The sequence below is a fragment of the Pteropus medius genome, unplaced genomic scaffold (genome assembly GCF_902729225.1).
Source record: "Pteropus medius unplaced genomic scaffold, Ma_sr-lr_union100, whole genome shotgun sequence".
Classification (NCBI taxonomy): domain Eukaryota; kingdom Metazoa; phylum Chordata; class Mammalia; order Chiroptera; family Pteropodidae; genus Pteropus; species Pteropus medius.
Window position 1 is genome coordinate 755,215 of NW_024355521.1, and position 16,129 is coordinate 771,343.

The window sequence follows — 16,129 nt, forward strand, 5'->3', positions numbered from 1 at the left end:
CTACCTCTGGAAATCAATGGAAACTCAGTTGTTAAATCCACCTAAATCCAGCAGTTCTTGAATCAGAGGCCTCTTCTGGGCTTGTGCTGGGCTGGCTGAGGCTCCATCTCCCCAGACCTGGGTTCTATCCACAGCCCAGGCAAGCAGCAGGTCCCACCTGGAAACAGATCCAGAGAGAAATGGCAGCAGGAAAACCCCAGGTGAGCAATGCTGTCCCAGCCTGCCAAGAAAAATTCCAGGGAGCCTATAGGGAGAGAAGGTGCCCTGGTCCCAGAGCTGTACTCTCAGGCCGGTCTCTTCCCTCAGAAACAAGCACCTGCTCCAGAAAGCAAACCCATTCTGAGGCTGTCCAGGACTTTGCCTTGAGGTCCCACCTCTTTGCAAAGCCAGAGGGCTTAAGGCTGTGCAGGGCAGAACAAAGCTTATTTCCAGCTCCATGTCCCTGTGGTGTCTGGAGAGCTGGGTGGCGGAGGCAATGGGGACTGAAGATTGAGCTCTGCTGCGCATGGCGAATGTGCACGCCCTGCCTAAGGACACACAGGGAGTGAGGAGCAAAGCTGGACCAGCCCAGGTTCATCGGGCTCCAGAGATAACATTTTAACTGTTAGATGACAGTCTGCAGAGTTCCAGAAGAGGTTGGGATATGCTGTGAATTGGAAGGACCAGGCCTGAGAGCCCCAAAGTCCTGAGACACTCTTTGGCTCCCCGCCTCCAGGTTGAGGGGTCTGGAGTGGGGGCATGTCTTGAAGCTTCCACTCCTCGCAGTGGAAGCTGGTGCCAAGTAAATTACTCCTAGTAATGGAGATATCTGCTTGGGGAATTGGGGCGGCAGTAAACAGAAGCCAGAGTAATTAACCACGAACTGCGGATGTGCCCAGGCTTTCAATGCCGCCGCCCCTGCAGTGGCCTCTTCCTGCAGTGAGGTGATACCACAGGGGCGGTGTTTGTCTGCTGAGATGAGCAGTTGAGCATCAGAGTCAAACGGCTAGGGAGAATGAGGAGGATGCTGGGGAGACCACTGACTCTAATTCCCTCATTGGATAGATAGGGAAACCAAGGCCTTGAGAGGGAGAGACACTTGCCCAAGGACACACAGTAGGCTAGTGACAAGTGGGCTGGATTCCAGCTCTCCTGGAGAGGAGGGCTATTCCCAGCATACTTGACTAATACCTGGTCCAGGTCATGGGGTTGGCAGGGACAGGGGGGTAGGTCATGAAGGAAGAAACTGAGGCTCAGAGATAGGAAATAGGAAAAATGAAATCTATGCCCCTAGCTCTACCTTTAAACAAGCTCTGTCTGAGCCTCTTACTCACCCTAAAGGACATCGTAGGCAGTTGTGTTAGCCTTCCCCTCACCTTCAACTGTAACAGCATCTCATGGGGTTAAGGCCTATTTGTCAGCATTAAAAGGTCCAGTAAGGTCCCCTCTCCCCAGCTCAGGTCTCACAAGGGATCAGGGACCCCAGCTGGGCAGGGGCTGGGGGAGATGGGAGACATGGTAGGCTCATCTCCTCCTCCTTCCCTGCCAGGTCCTGGCAGAGAAAGGGAACCCTTTAAGGAAAAGGAGAGTCATTTTTTACTTGGCTGGTGTTGTTTGTGGTCCTCCCCCAGCTGTGGGGTCCTTGTCAGAGCAGAGATGCACATGCTACTTCTTTCCTGTGGCCCATGTGGATGTGTTTGTTGGAACTACACAGTTCCCTGACAGAGTGAGCTTTGTGCTCCATTCCAATCCCAAAGGTCTTCCTTGTTCAGTCCACGCTACTACTGAGATCCCCGCCTCCCAAGAAGGGCTCCCCGTAAAATTGCCGGAGGCTCATTGAATTCATGTGGCTCCATGAGCCTCTTAATCCATTTGGGCTGCTATACCGAAAATTCCATGTAGATCAGGTAGCTTGTGAAAAACAGAAATTTACTTCTCACAGTTCTGAGGCTGGAAAGTCCAAGATCAAGGTGCGGATTTGGTGTCTGATGAGAGCCCTCTTCCAGGTTCACAAACAGGTGTCTTCTTGCTGTGTCTTTACATGGTGGTAGGGGTGAGGAGCTCTCCGGGGTCTCTTTTATAAGGACACTAACCCAATTACTGAAGGTTTCACCCCTACAACTTGACAACCTCTCAAAGGCCCCCATTTCCTAATATCATCATATAGGGAATTAGGTTTCAACGCATGAATTTTGGAGAGGACACAAACATTCAGTCCATAACAACATGGTGCACAGAAAATTCCCCTTCCCTCTGGTCACCACCTAGGAGCACAAGCTAACCTTTGCTGCCCACCACCCGTCCCTGTGTGGTGGACAGCCATGGCTAACCTCAAACAACCTCAGGCCTCTGGAATCCTCCAGGCACGTTTACCTAGATGACCGTATCTTGCAGAGAGGTTAAGTCCCACATATAATAGAATCAACAAAGCCAAAAGTCTGCTCTCTGAAAAAAATTAAAAAATAAGACTCTGGCAAAACTGAACAAAAACAGAGAGTGAGAGCACAAATAATTTATATAAACAACGGGAAATGAAAATCGCTGCAGAAATCGTAGAGATATAATATATGGAAATTTGTACAAATATCTTTATGCCAACAAATTTGAAAGTTTCGGTTAATTGAACATATTTCTAGAAAAATATGACTAAACTGACCCCAAAAGAAATTTATAAATTCTCCATAATTATATAACCATTAAAGAGATTGAAGTGCTAGTAGAAATCTTCCCACAAATATAACACTTTGCCTACATAGTTCTATTAGTGAGTTTTCTTAAACATTTAAGACAGAGATTATTCCAGTCTTACACTAACACTTTCATTTATAAGACAAACAAGACCTTGAATCCAAAGTCAGACCAAAATTGCAAAATTATGAAACACACTTAAAAATGCAATGAGAAAGTCTTTTTAAAAATTAGCAAGAAAATTGTAGCAAAAAATATATTAGATAACATGTTATGACCAAGTTTAGTTTTTACAAAGAAATATGATGATAGTTTAGTATTACAATATAAATTAATGTAACTCATCACATTAGGAGATCTTTTCAAAGCATGTGATCATCTGAATAATTGGAGAAAAAGCATTTGATAAAAATTGGCATCTTTTCACGATAAAACTCATAGCAAACTAGGAATGAAAGGAATAAAAGAGATTCTACCAAAAGCCTACGAGCAAACATATTTTGTGATAAAATGTTGAAAGCTTTCCCTCTAAGATCAGGCAAGACAAAGATGTCTGCCAATATCATTACTATTCAGCAGGGGAGGTCTTTTGCAGAGCACTTAAAAAAAAGAAAGAAAGAAAGAAAAGGTATTCGTAATGGAAAGGAAGAGGAAAACTGTCATTATCTGCATATGTTGTGTTTGCCTCTAGACGACCCCCAAAAGCCCAAAGCTAACAAAAGAATTGAACACATTTGCTAGATTCAAAATCAATACACAGAGATAAAGGTGCCATTGACAATAGAATTTTTTTTTACAAACTTTCTAAAATAAATAATAAACCTAACGAAAGTTTTGAAGTTCTTTATTTAGATAATCAACATTTAGATCTGCTTGATACGAGCTTGGCATATTGTAGCATTTCATTAAATGTCTATTTCTGTTTCCCCTTGCCCTATGTTTGTTTGCATTTTAATCCTAAAGAAACACTATCAGATTTGTCAGAACAATTTATGCACATTGAGTCTTACTGAACCAGTGTTACTTTAAAGATTAATATTTGCATAATGCATTTGCCAAACACTATCTCACTCATTATCTTTTCCCCAAGAGAAATGTGTAATAATGTTCGCATTTGCACTGAAAGAAAGTGACCTGCAGGATATATTTAGTTTGGCTTCAGGTTTTGGTCCCAGGTCTGTATTATTTTCATAGCTGTGAGATTTCACTCTGCCCTGTGCCTATTGACCCAGCTGATTCAGTGAGGAACTACAGGGGCACTTACTGAGCCCTGTGCCAGGAGCAAAGGGCACAGCGGCCTGCACAGTGGCCACAAACTTGCCCTCATGGAACTCCAGCCTCCTGGAGGGTCCAGATTATCACACAACTGGATGGTGCTGTGCTATGAATGATGCTGAGTGTAGAGAAGGGGAGCGAGGGGGATTCCCAGAGCGAGGGATATTTGATCCCAAGCCTGAAAGATGAGTCATCCAGAAATCCGGAGTGGAGGTGAGGTAGGAAAGAGGAAGAAGGGTGTCCAGGCTGAGGAGACAGCGTGTGCCAAGGCTTGGAGGAGAGAACGGCCACCATGAAACAGAGAGCAGTTTGTTCCAGCCAGAGTATAAGGTATGAGGAGTGAGGAGTGAGAAACGAGGCACTCGGGAGCCAGCCCTCCCAGAATACTGTATACCAAGCTGAGAAATATGACCTTGACCCTCAAGCAAGGGGCAGCCACAGAGGGGTAAGCAAGGGTGTGACAAAGCCAGACCTGTGCTTTAGAAGACAGAGTGGGCAGATTGGAGGGTGTGCCATAGGAGAGAGCTTGAAGTTAGGAAGATGGTTGGGTCAGAGGGGACCCACTTTCTGTCCATACGAAGTCCTCAAGACTCCATGAGCCCACTCCCAGTATCTGCCAGGACTCTGGGCTGCAGTGACTGACCCAAGGCCAGAAGCTGAGGCCTTTAGGAGAGAAATGATTGGTTCCAGGACAGCAGAAGAGGCTCAGGAGCTCTTGAGAAAGAAGCAGGAACGGCCAGAATCAGGGTCTCCACACATCGGGACTCTCCTTTCTTCTCAGCGATCATCTCTGCTTGTCTTCACCTCTTTCTGCGAAGTGGCCTCTGCTTCTCCCACTGTTCCCAAGCCACGCCCATGAGAACAGAAAGGCAGCCTGAAGCTGTTTCCAACCCTATGATCCCAGAGGCAGTCGGGAGCTCCCCACAACAGCTCCAGGAGAAAATTCCAGGGAGGGAGCCGAAAGGCTTGCGGGCAGCATTCAGTCCAATCTAAGAGGTAAGAGATCTTACCTCTTATAAAAACAAACCCATACCACAGAGTTGGCAGTGCCCCCAGTAGCCATCCAAGAACATGGCCTCAGACAGTAGGCAAAGGGCAGATGCCTGGCCATCTTGTCTCATGCTGCCTGCAGCAAACTGCCACCTAGGACCAACAACCCTGACCTTCCTCAGCTTCTTGTGGCCTCAGACAAGACCCGGCCTGGCAAACCCTTCAACCCAACAATTTCAGGTTGAAGTATCAATACTAAAGAAATGCTCCCATGTGCACACAGTGAGGCATCCACAAGGATGCTTATTGCAACGTACAGACGTTTATATCGAGAACAAAATGGAAACAACCTAAATATCCATTAGTAGGGAAATGGGGAATGGTGAAGGAAAGGTTGAAAGCAAAGGAGAGAGTGAAAGGGAGAAAAGAAGAGGGAGAAGGGGAGGGGGAGGGAGAAAGTGAGGGAGTGGAGAGAAGGAAAAAAGAAGAAATATCTAAGCATTTGAGATAAATTACTTCATTAAAACAAATAAGATCCCTCTATATGTATTGGCATGGAAGGATGTCTATGATATTGTCAAATGATTAAAATACGAGACATACAAATATATGTAGTATGATACTTTTTATCTGTTTAAAAACATACAGAGCAAGACATATACAGTGAAGCATATACGCATGTGTGCATAAATGCATAGATAAAGATACAGGGTTACATACGACTCAGTTATCAGCGGTTACTAAGGGGTAAAGTTTGGGAGGAGGTTGGCACAGAGGTCCTTTATTTCGGTTAAATCAAGTATTTTCTTTTTCTTTTTCGTTTAGAGTTGACATTCAGCATTATGTTTCAGGTGTAACGGCAAAGTGGGTAGACATTTATATAATTTACAAAGGGATCTCCCAGATTAGTCTAGTACCCACCTGGCACTATACATAGTTACTACAATATTATTCTATATTCCTGATGCTGTACTTCACAAACTCGTGACCATTGTGTAGCTATGGTAGTTCTTACTCCCTTCACCATTTTCTCCCAGGTCCCCAACCCCCATCTCATCTGGCAATCACCAGTTTGTTCTCTGTACCTATGAGTCTGTTTCTATTTTATTTGTTTGTTTGTTTTGTTCTTTAGATTCCACATATAAGTGAAATCATATGGTATTTGTCTCTTTCTCTGTCTGATTTCATTTCGATAATACCCTCTAGGTCCATCCATATCATAGCAAATAGTAAGATTTCATTTTTTTTTTTATGGTTGAGGGGTTTCTTTTTCTTTATAAGTCCTGCTTGAATATATAACGATAAGAGTGCCTGCATATAACACTTGCATAATTAGAAATAATTTTAAATGAATGAGGGGAAATAAAATGGCAGGCAATGTTGCTTATAATAGAAAAAAAAAAAAGAGCCACCTAATACAAATACATCTAGAAGGAACTAAAATAAATGAGGGTGTCTGTTACAACAAATGACCAGGAGGCCACTGAAAGTCAGAGCAGACTTATGTAGAGAGAGAGTCTCAAATGAAAAGCAAAATACAAATTAGTATATACCAAATATTCCTGTTTGGTAGAAGAAAGAAAATTTAGAACATGCGTAGAAAATTATCAACCCTAGTGGAAGAATGGGGCTTTGGAATTGTACACACCTGGGTTCCCGTTTCTCTGATAGCTGTCAACGGGGTATTGTGGAGTTCATGCCACTGTCAGAGCCTCAGCTTACCCATTCTTAAAACAAGAATAACAACAGTGTCTACCTCATGGGGTTGATGTGAGGCTTAATTGAGCTAATATAGTCAAAGGGCTTATCACAGAGGACACGGGACAGCAAGCTCATTATCATTATTTTTTTTTTTCCAGTGTTTTTTCTGGAAAATGGATTTGGAACTAAGGGAAGGAAACGAGGCACTTTTACTCTTTATACATTCCTACAGTTTTTTAATATTTAACAGTGAGATTCTGTTATTCTCTACAGAAGACTTAATTTTGTCCCGCCAGATTCACATGTTGAAGTCCTAACCCTCGAATGATGGTAACTGTCTATGAGACTTTTGAGAGGTGTTTAGAGTTAAAGGAAATCATGAGGACGAGGCCTCCATGCTTGGGTTAGTGCACATAAGAGATACCAGAACATTCCCCTCCCCACCCATCTCTATCTCTATCTGTCTCCTCATCATACTTGCACAATGAGTAGCCAGCAAGCCGGGAAGAGATCCCTAACCAGACCCAACCATGCTGGCACCCCAATCTCAGACTTCCAGCCTCCGAAACTGTGAGAAATCAATTACTATTGATGAGAAATCAATTACTGTTGTTTAAGTCACCCAGTCTATGCTATCTGTTTATGGCAATCTGAGCTGACTAAGATATTCTCAAAAATTAAAAAAAAAAAAAAAAAAAAAGACTAATAAAGATTATTAGGGGAAAAATAGCCTTGGCCCAGCAGTTGCCTGTGCTGTGTATGCTCTGCCCTGGTGAGAGGCTGCTGGACCAACCGTGGGTGAGTACGCCCGGCCACGTCCCCTCTATCATGAGAAAACCACGTCCAGGGCCACAGCAGCGATTATGCAGGAGGATTGGGGCACCGAGCCAGGTCCTCAGAGCGCAGTGAGACAGGCAAGGACTGTCCCTCCCACTAGGAGCTTGGGAGCCAGAGGACCAGCGTAGGTGGGTGACAAGGGCTCTCCCGTCACCTGCCTGTGTCCTGAGATTTAATATAATTTTCACATTTCTCCGACTGAGTGGCGGCCAGGGCTCCAGCCACATGAAATCAGGCAGATAAAAGCCAGAGCAAAGGACACCGAAGCGGTGGCTCTATCATTTTGCCGCCAGCCCTGCCAGAGACAAGCTGGCATGTAAAGTTGCCGAAGTCAATAAGGAAATGGATCAGGACTGAGGGGAAAAAAGAGAGACTGAGAATTCTACAAAAGTGCTCCTTCTTTGAGAGTCACATGGTTCTGCTGCTGTCCTTTTGGCAGAAATGGCATCAGGAGGCCCCGTCCTGCTGTCCAGAGGAGACCCTGGCCACTGGCAGTGGATTCTGAGGAGATCCAGTCTCATGTACTGAGTACCTACTGTGTGCCAGGCCAGTGCAGACCCTAGGGATGTGGCAGTGACAGGCCAGGCAAGGCCCCCGGCCCCTGGACAAACATCATAATGACAATAGGACTAAATCAGTCTTTTGCGCTCGCTAGGTGCCAGCTCCATGCTAAGAGCTCTACTTATGTCCCTTTTAACTCTCTCTTACTCTGTAAATCAGAATTATTATCTTTATTTTACGGAAAATGAAACTGAGGCTCAAAAAAGATAAGTTCACCTCCGTAACATAACCTGCGGGAAGACAGAGTTAGGATGTGAGCCAGGGCTGTGTGTGCGGAGTGTTCACGGGGACCCATGTCACAGTGGGGCCTCCCTGGCATCCACTAGCACACCCTAGAAAGGAGAACTGTGCCCAGAATCTCATCAGCGTCAGGATCAGACCTCAAGTACAATGCCTTGCACACACCCAGTAGGGGCTGGATGAGCTTTAAAGTAGTGTTTTAACTCACATTCCCGGAGCCTGAGGACTGGTTTCGAGCAGCGAGGCCCACACACAGCCCACTCCCCACTCCCAGCAACCACCCAGGGCAGTCGCCTGTTCAACCACACTCTTTGAATTTTAACTGTTTGTCCATCTATCTTCCTGAGTCACCGTGAGCTCCGGGAGGGAGCACCCAGTGCAGTCTACACACAGTAGGGCAGATGGCCTGCAGTTCTGAGTATGGATCTGGAGTCAGATGGGCAGGGCTGCAAGTCTCAGCTTTGCTCTTTACCAGCCACATAGCCCGGGTCACTTTGCGTCTGAGAGTCTCCTTCCCTTCTCTGTAAAACACAAGAGCACCTTTACCTCCTTGAAAGTCGTGGTTGGAGATCAAAGAGAAAACAGGTGGGGAGCTCTCATGATGGGGCCCGGCGGGTACTAAGTATGTGATAATCATTTGTTTTTATTATTAATGATGATTATACTTATAACAACTGCTTGAATAAAATATAAAAACAGGAGTTGTTACTTCCTTCTGTTTTGAGACTTCTGCTCCCTGTTCACATTCATTCATTCATTCATTCATTCATTCCACACACATGAACCGGGCACTTTTCATGGCCCAGCAGCCCTCCCCTCAGGATGACAGCGATGAAGGGGACAGATGGGGCCCCCCTACCTGGGAGGAACATTCCCAGCGACCACCAAGGCACCAGACACATGAATGAAAGCGGTACAGGCTGGGACAAGGAAGGCAAAGAACACGCAGGGGGCAGTAAAAGAGAGTGATGCTCTTTCCGCCAGGATCTTTCTCCTGAGTGTGAGGAGGAAACCACACCACACCAGGGTGACAGGGCCCTGAGCTCCCTGGTGACTGTTGAGCTGTCCCCTACCTATGCCACACGGTGCTGTTCCTCAGCACCCAGCTTGGTGGCACTCCCTCTAGCCCCTCTGTGGCCGATCTGTCCTGGAGCCCACCCAGCTCTCAGCAACCTCCTGTCTCCCAGACCATCCCCACCCTCAGCCTTGGCTGGGTCCCCCAGGGATGGGACCACCATGTCCTTGGCTTTAACTGATTGGACCAGGACTGGATACCTGACCCGGGCCAGACCAATCAGGTTTGGATTCGGCCTGAAAGACCCTGGCCAGTCTTTGCTGGTGGGATGGATGGAACTGGGCAGAAGGCCCAGCCTGGGTGCGAAAGAGCAGGAGCCAGGCAGAGGTAGAAAGGGGCCTAGGCGATTATGGGGAGGAGACAGAGCCAGAGATCCCTTCGCCTGGCATTCAAGGCCCTTGTCCATTTGACCCAGCCTAGATTTACCAACACCCCTGGAGCAGGCAGAGCTTCTTGGACACTGCATGCTGTTTCTTGACTCTGTCTCTGAGCATTTGCTGCTTACTCTGTTCTTCCCAAGATGCCCTTCTCTATACTTCTTCCACTCGACAACCTCCTATTCATCCATCAAAACCCAGATTAGAGGCCTCTTACCTGTCATTTCCTAATCCCTGTAGAGTAAATCATTTTCTTTTCTCTATTGCTTCTTAACTACCTAACTTCCTCTGTTTAAGGCCTGCCTCATCCACTCAATTGTGATTTATTTATTGTCTATTCATCCACGCAGCTGGATTTGAATGTTGGCAAGAGACCGGGGCTTGAGCCATCAATTCCCTCTGAGGCACGTCACTCCCATCCCGAGAAGCAGCTGAGCCTGTGCCCCTGACACTCCTCACGTCAAGCCCGCATGAGACACCCAAGGGACTTTTAAATTGAGAGAAGAGATTGCAAGGGATCAGTTTGTTCAGGCACGGGTGGGACTCCAAAGTGGTAGGATCCAAGTTTATCTTTTAGATGCTCCATTTTTCCATCCACAGCTGGCGAGACCCAGGGACATTCAGAGCCTGTGGCCACCTGCCTAGGGTGCCCAGCCTCCTCCACATCCTCATGCCTATTCCCCAACAGGTGGCCTAACACAGAGTCAGGGTCTCCAGGGCCCATGTTGGTTGAAGGCCCCCAGTGCCTCCAACCCCAGTGTCCATAACCACATCTCCAACCCTAGAGCTCTCAGAGCCTGCGGTGGGCACAGCAGTGGCTGGCTGGGTGACGCACCGCACACCACCCACCGGGATTCATACCCAGGACACGGAGGAGAGTGCGGTGGCACATTTTATTTTCTTTGAACAAATCAACTTTCCGCCACAGCCAAGCAGCGTGACGGTTTCAGTGTGTCTGGACATCAGAGACGGAAAAGCAAATATCCAATTCTGCAGGTTTTGTTGGTCTCACCCACACTCACCACTGTCCCTCCTGGGACTCCCAAAGCCTGGCCTGTTCCCAAAACCTGTACTTCCGCCCAGCACCAACCCCCAGGGGCAGCCTTCTCTCTGTTCTGCTTTTCCTCCCTGTCTCCCTTCTCCCCTCCAGCCCCGTCTCTCTCCTCTTTTCTTTTTCTCCTCCTGCTGCTCGTCATCTCTGAACACAGGGAAACGTGATCTCGGAAGGGTGTTGCCTTCCTTTAATCGCGCCCTAATTCCTCATCACAGAGCTGGAAGTTTCAAGAAGACAAGGAAGGCACTGGTGGTAATTAACACTTCACTGCCCTCTGGAAAACAGGAATTCTTCCGGGGTGTGGATTTCTTTTTAAGAAGCTTTAGCATGGAAGATGCTGGGAGGCCAGCCATGGATTAACAGATACCCCACCAGGCAAAGTAAAAATTTGAAAGAAAGGACAGTTGCCAAGCTGAGAGAGAGAGAGGGTGGAGCCTGGAGGCAGGGTTAAGGAGCCCCCACGACAGGGGCTGGAGCTGGCCTGGCCCCCACCACCAGGATGACTGGGTGCTCTGGACCCTGGAGTGGAGGGAGGGCCCTTCCTGGTTTTGTAATCTTTCTGATCCATCCAACCAACCTATTTTGATTAGATGATCTCTCCTCTCCCAGAGGTGACCAGGGAAGATCCTAGGGGCTGGAGGGGGAGGGCACTTTGGGGAACAGCAGAAAATGTGGATGGAGGAGCAGTGGAGGTGAACTTGGAAGGACATCAAGTGCCAAGTGTAGGGGTTCGGGTTTTGACTGGAAGGCAAGAGAGCCACTGAGGGCTGGGGATCTTTGGTCCGCGTGCGTGTTTCTTGCAGTGGAGGAAAGGTGGGTTTGTGCTGTAGAGTGGATGCTCAGTAGGAGTGGGTGGGAGGGGAGCCAAGGCAGAGGGATTGGGTACAAGGATGTGCGGTGGTCAGGTGGGAGGTGACAGTGGCCTGGGCCTAGCCAGCATCCAGGGCTGCAGAGAAGGAGAGAGATGCCATCAGCAAGAAGTAGGTGAAATGCATGGGAGTGATGACTGCAGCCAAGGAGGGGAAGGAGGAGAGAAGTGAGCACCTACTATGTGCTCACGCCTTCTCCTCTGCGGAAATTCCAGCGCGCTTGGGTGGTCAGTTTGGGCCTATCCAATTGTCAGATGGACACAGACTTGTTCAAGATCACCAGGTACTGAGTAGTGAGGCAGTGGCAGTTCAAAGCTAGAATAGGTCAAGGGACATTTCGGAGACAGAGTAACAGTTTTCAGTGAGCACCCGGATGTGGGGGTGCGGGGGAGAATGGAAGAACAGAGATGTCAGCAGTTCACATTCTACCCTCTTCTGTACATCTCAGCCTGAAGCCTTAACACCTCTGCAACCCAGGCAGGATTCACCTGTCTCCTCATGGCTGACCTGCAATCCAGGGCTGAGCCCATTAGCCCCACCCTAGCTGGTGGCCTCATCTCTTTCTGGGCCTTGGTTTCTTCCTCTGCCAAGTGGGTTAAGGTCCTTTCCCCCACACTGTTGGGGCTGCTGTGAAATCGTGCTAGTAAAGGAAGCCGGCAGTGCCTGGCACTGAGGACACTGAGGTGACAGGGACCAGCATCTGTGCCTGTCTATTCTGTGCCCTTAAATGACATTGGGTTTTATTGCAGTTGGGGAGTTGCAGAATCCTGCACAGAGTAGGACCTCAGTTAATGTTCTTCACATGAACTAACTCATTAGTTGATGGATTTGGATTCTGGCTCTGACACTGAACAGCTGTGGGACCTTCAGCTGGGGCCTCCCCTCTGGGGCCTCAGTCCCCCATCTCTGACCCTCTGTGGCATAAAACCGTTTGCTCCCTGGGTTCCAAGTAAACACTGCAGCAAAACAGCTCTGGATTCAGGGACTTGGGGAGTCTTGAGGCAGAAAGAAAAGATGGACCGTCCGGAAGCAGCCAGCTGCCTCAGCGCCTCGGGCTTCTCCAGGGCAGGGAGGCTGTGCTCACCTTACATAAGGCCTGGGCCAGGGGCAGGTGCTGCCCAACCACAGACCTTCAGCAGATGTCAGTCCTGGAGGGAGCTTCCCATTCGCATTGTCTGAGGTGGGGAGGAGGGCAAGTAGCAGGGAGCTCTGTGTGGTCAGTGAGCGGGCAGCACATGGGGGCCTGCTCCAAAGGGCTTCACGCTTCAGGGAGACAGGGAGAGAAGGGAAGGAAGAGGAATGTGCTCAGGTGGAGAGAACAGTGAGTTCAAAGACTTCCCATCGGAGCTACTTTCTTTCCCTCCCTGGGAATAAACTCATTGTCATTGACACGGACTTTCCAAGGGCCCCCAGATCCCTGTTCCTGCTCCCTTGACTGAACGACCCCCTTCTCCGTCTTTTCTCCTTCCCAAAGGCCAAGGTAGCCTCTGGGGTCACTTGCCCTCTTTGAGCCTCAGTTTCTCCATCTGTGAAATGAAAGACTTGGATGAAAGAAGAGGGCTCATAATTGATGAGCCCTACTGTGCGATGCACCCTGACCTCCCACCTTCCCCAGAACCCTGTGTCGCCAGGATTCCTGGTGCTTGGCCATGAGTCCTGAAGCACAGACTCCAGCCCCTGCTCCTCCCCTTCCCCTGGGTGGCATCAACGGTCACCAGGCAGAACAGCGTCTTCCACGTCACATGCATCACTGCTCTGGGACCTGCTGTGCTCCCCCATCGGCTGCCTCAAGCCGTCATGTCTCCCTTCTCAGCAGCTTTACCACCCACCACCTCTCCCATCCCTCCGCTCCAGGAAACTCCAGACAAAGCGCGTCTTCACTGTGCTCCCAGCACCCTGACTCCACCCCCACCCTGCCAGGGCTTTGCTCCTGCTGAACCCCTCCCTCCTTTTCCCTCCTCCCTCCGAGGAACTCCTGTGCATCCTCCAAAGCCCAGACTTCATCTCTCTAGTGAAGCCTTTTCCAGGCAGAACTAATGGCTCTTTCCACTCTGCCCAGGGCAGCGAGTAGAAACATGTCCTGAGCATGTAACCTGTGCCGGGCTCTGTCCTCATCCGTTACATGCATCATCTCAATCCTCACCACCACCCTGTGAGACAGATCGTTACTGTCTCTACTGTGCAGATGAGGAAACTAGGCTCAGCGATGTAACTTGTCTGAGGCCACACAGCCAAGAAGTAGTGGAGCCCCTACCTTTTCATGTTTTACAAATATCTCTGTGGTAGGTAGCTTGCGACATGGCCCCCAATGACTCCCGCCTCCTATATTTATATTTCTGTGTAATCCTCTCCCCTTGAGTGTGGGCAGAACCTGGCAACTTGTTTCTAATAAACAGGATATGGCAAAAACAATGGGGCATCGCTTCTGAAATTAGGTTACAAAGGAATCTAATATCTGTCTGCTGCTATTCTCTCTATGGTGGCTTCTTGGCTTTTATGCTTTGATGAAATAAACTGTCACACAGAAGAGGCAAGGAACTGAGGGTAACCTCTGGCCAACTGCCAGCAAGAAAACAAGGCCGTGAGGCCTTCGGTCCAACAGTCCATGAAAAATCGAGTCTTTCCAACAACCACATGAGCTTGGTCCCACGTGGCCCCCCAAGCTGAGCCTTCAGGCGAAACCACGGCTCCTGGGTGATGCTGACTGCAGCCTGTCTGGAACTGTGAGCCAGAGGGCTCAGTGAAACCATGGCCAGATTCCTGACCCACAGAAACTGTGAGATAATCAATGTGCTTTGTCTTAAGCAGCTAAGTTTCGGGGTAACATGTTGCAAGGCAAGAAAGAACTGACACAATCTCTTTCCTAGTCTAGCTCCCCAAATGGACCTCAAGAAATTCATTGTAGGAGTTATCTCTGTGTCATCTCAGAATCATTTCGAGTGAAGTCATCCCTTTACTTCTCAGTGCTTCATGTCCCCCACCGAGCAGTGGGGATGATGATGAGACTCTCAACTGTGCAGGGCCCAAGGAAGCAGGCGCTCGATACACAGAACTCACGTTACTGCTGTAAGAAGCAGTTAGATGCTAAGAATCAACACGGTGTCTGTAACATGAATGTCTATGTATTGTTAGAGGAACATGCCAATCGGTTCCTGCTTCCGTGTCTGTGCTCATGTCAGTCCCTGGCCTGATGCCCTCACGCTCCTTTCTGCTGAGTACCTTCCGCATCCACAGCCTGCCTCTGCATGCACATCTCTGTATGCCTCTGGTCACTACTTGCCTCCCTGGTGTCCCCCCGACACACACAACCACAGACACATTCACACAGGAAATGCATATCCTCAGAGGGCTGGACCTGCCTCACCTGGCCTCCCCGCAAAGTGTCAGCCTGTGCTTCATAGGAAAATGCTCCGCGTCAGCTGAATTGAATGTGGACTCAGCCCCATTTGGGTCAGTGACAAGACCCACCACTGATGTCTGGAGTCCCAGCTCCCCTGATGTACAGATCCCCATGTCCCTGCACGGGGCCAGGGAAAGAGCAGAGACTCTGGGTCAGACAGGCCTGGACTCAGCTCCCCTCCTGCCACTGACACGCTGAGTGACCTGGGACTAATCAGTTCATCCCTCAGAGCCCCAGACTCCAGGCCAGAAAAGTGGGAGCAGCAATGCCAGCCTGGGAGCAGAGCAAGGGTTGATGGGGCTCAGCATGAACACGACTCCTGCACACAGTAGGTGCTCAGTGAATGCCAGCCCCCTCCCCTGCAAAGGCGGGCACACTCTGTAAGCTGCATCCAATCAGATCTAAGATTCTAAGAAGCTTTTGAATGAATCTTTGATCCAGCAGCCTCTGAAACCCCAGCCCCACCCCTCTCTCTGAGGCCCCAGCACAGTCTAGAGCTCACCTCAGCCCCACTTCTCCTAACATAATTTCTAAAGAATTTGGCGAATTTTTGCACAGCCACGCTTTACATTCATTATGTAGAATAAAATTTCTCGGCTGCTCAAATTTCATTTTTTTATTATCCCCCAAGGGAATGTCTGCGTTCAGCAAAGGTCATACATAGAACAAGCCATATCAGACAGGAAGAGGAGGCGAGGACTCTACTAGGGAGCAGCTGCCACTCATTAGAGGACATCACAGTTCCCTTCTCAAGGAGCACATGCTCTGCCTCTGCCGGGGCGCAAAGCCCAGAGTGACGCATTCTTCTTCCCCCCCCTCCCCACCTCAGAAACCCGTGACTGAGGCTCTCAGAGGTGGACACCTTCTTACAGCAACAGGGTGAGTTCTGTTCATGGAACGGCTGCTTCTGTGGGCCCCCCAGGCCCTGCACAGTCTACAGTACTATCATCTCTGCTGGACGGATGGGGACACACAGCCCTAGAAGTGAAGGGACTCCCCAAGATCACACACAGCAGTGAGAGGTGGGGCTGGGATTTGAACCCAGGTCTGGCTGGTACTAAGCCCCTGACCTTCAGCCTCGTT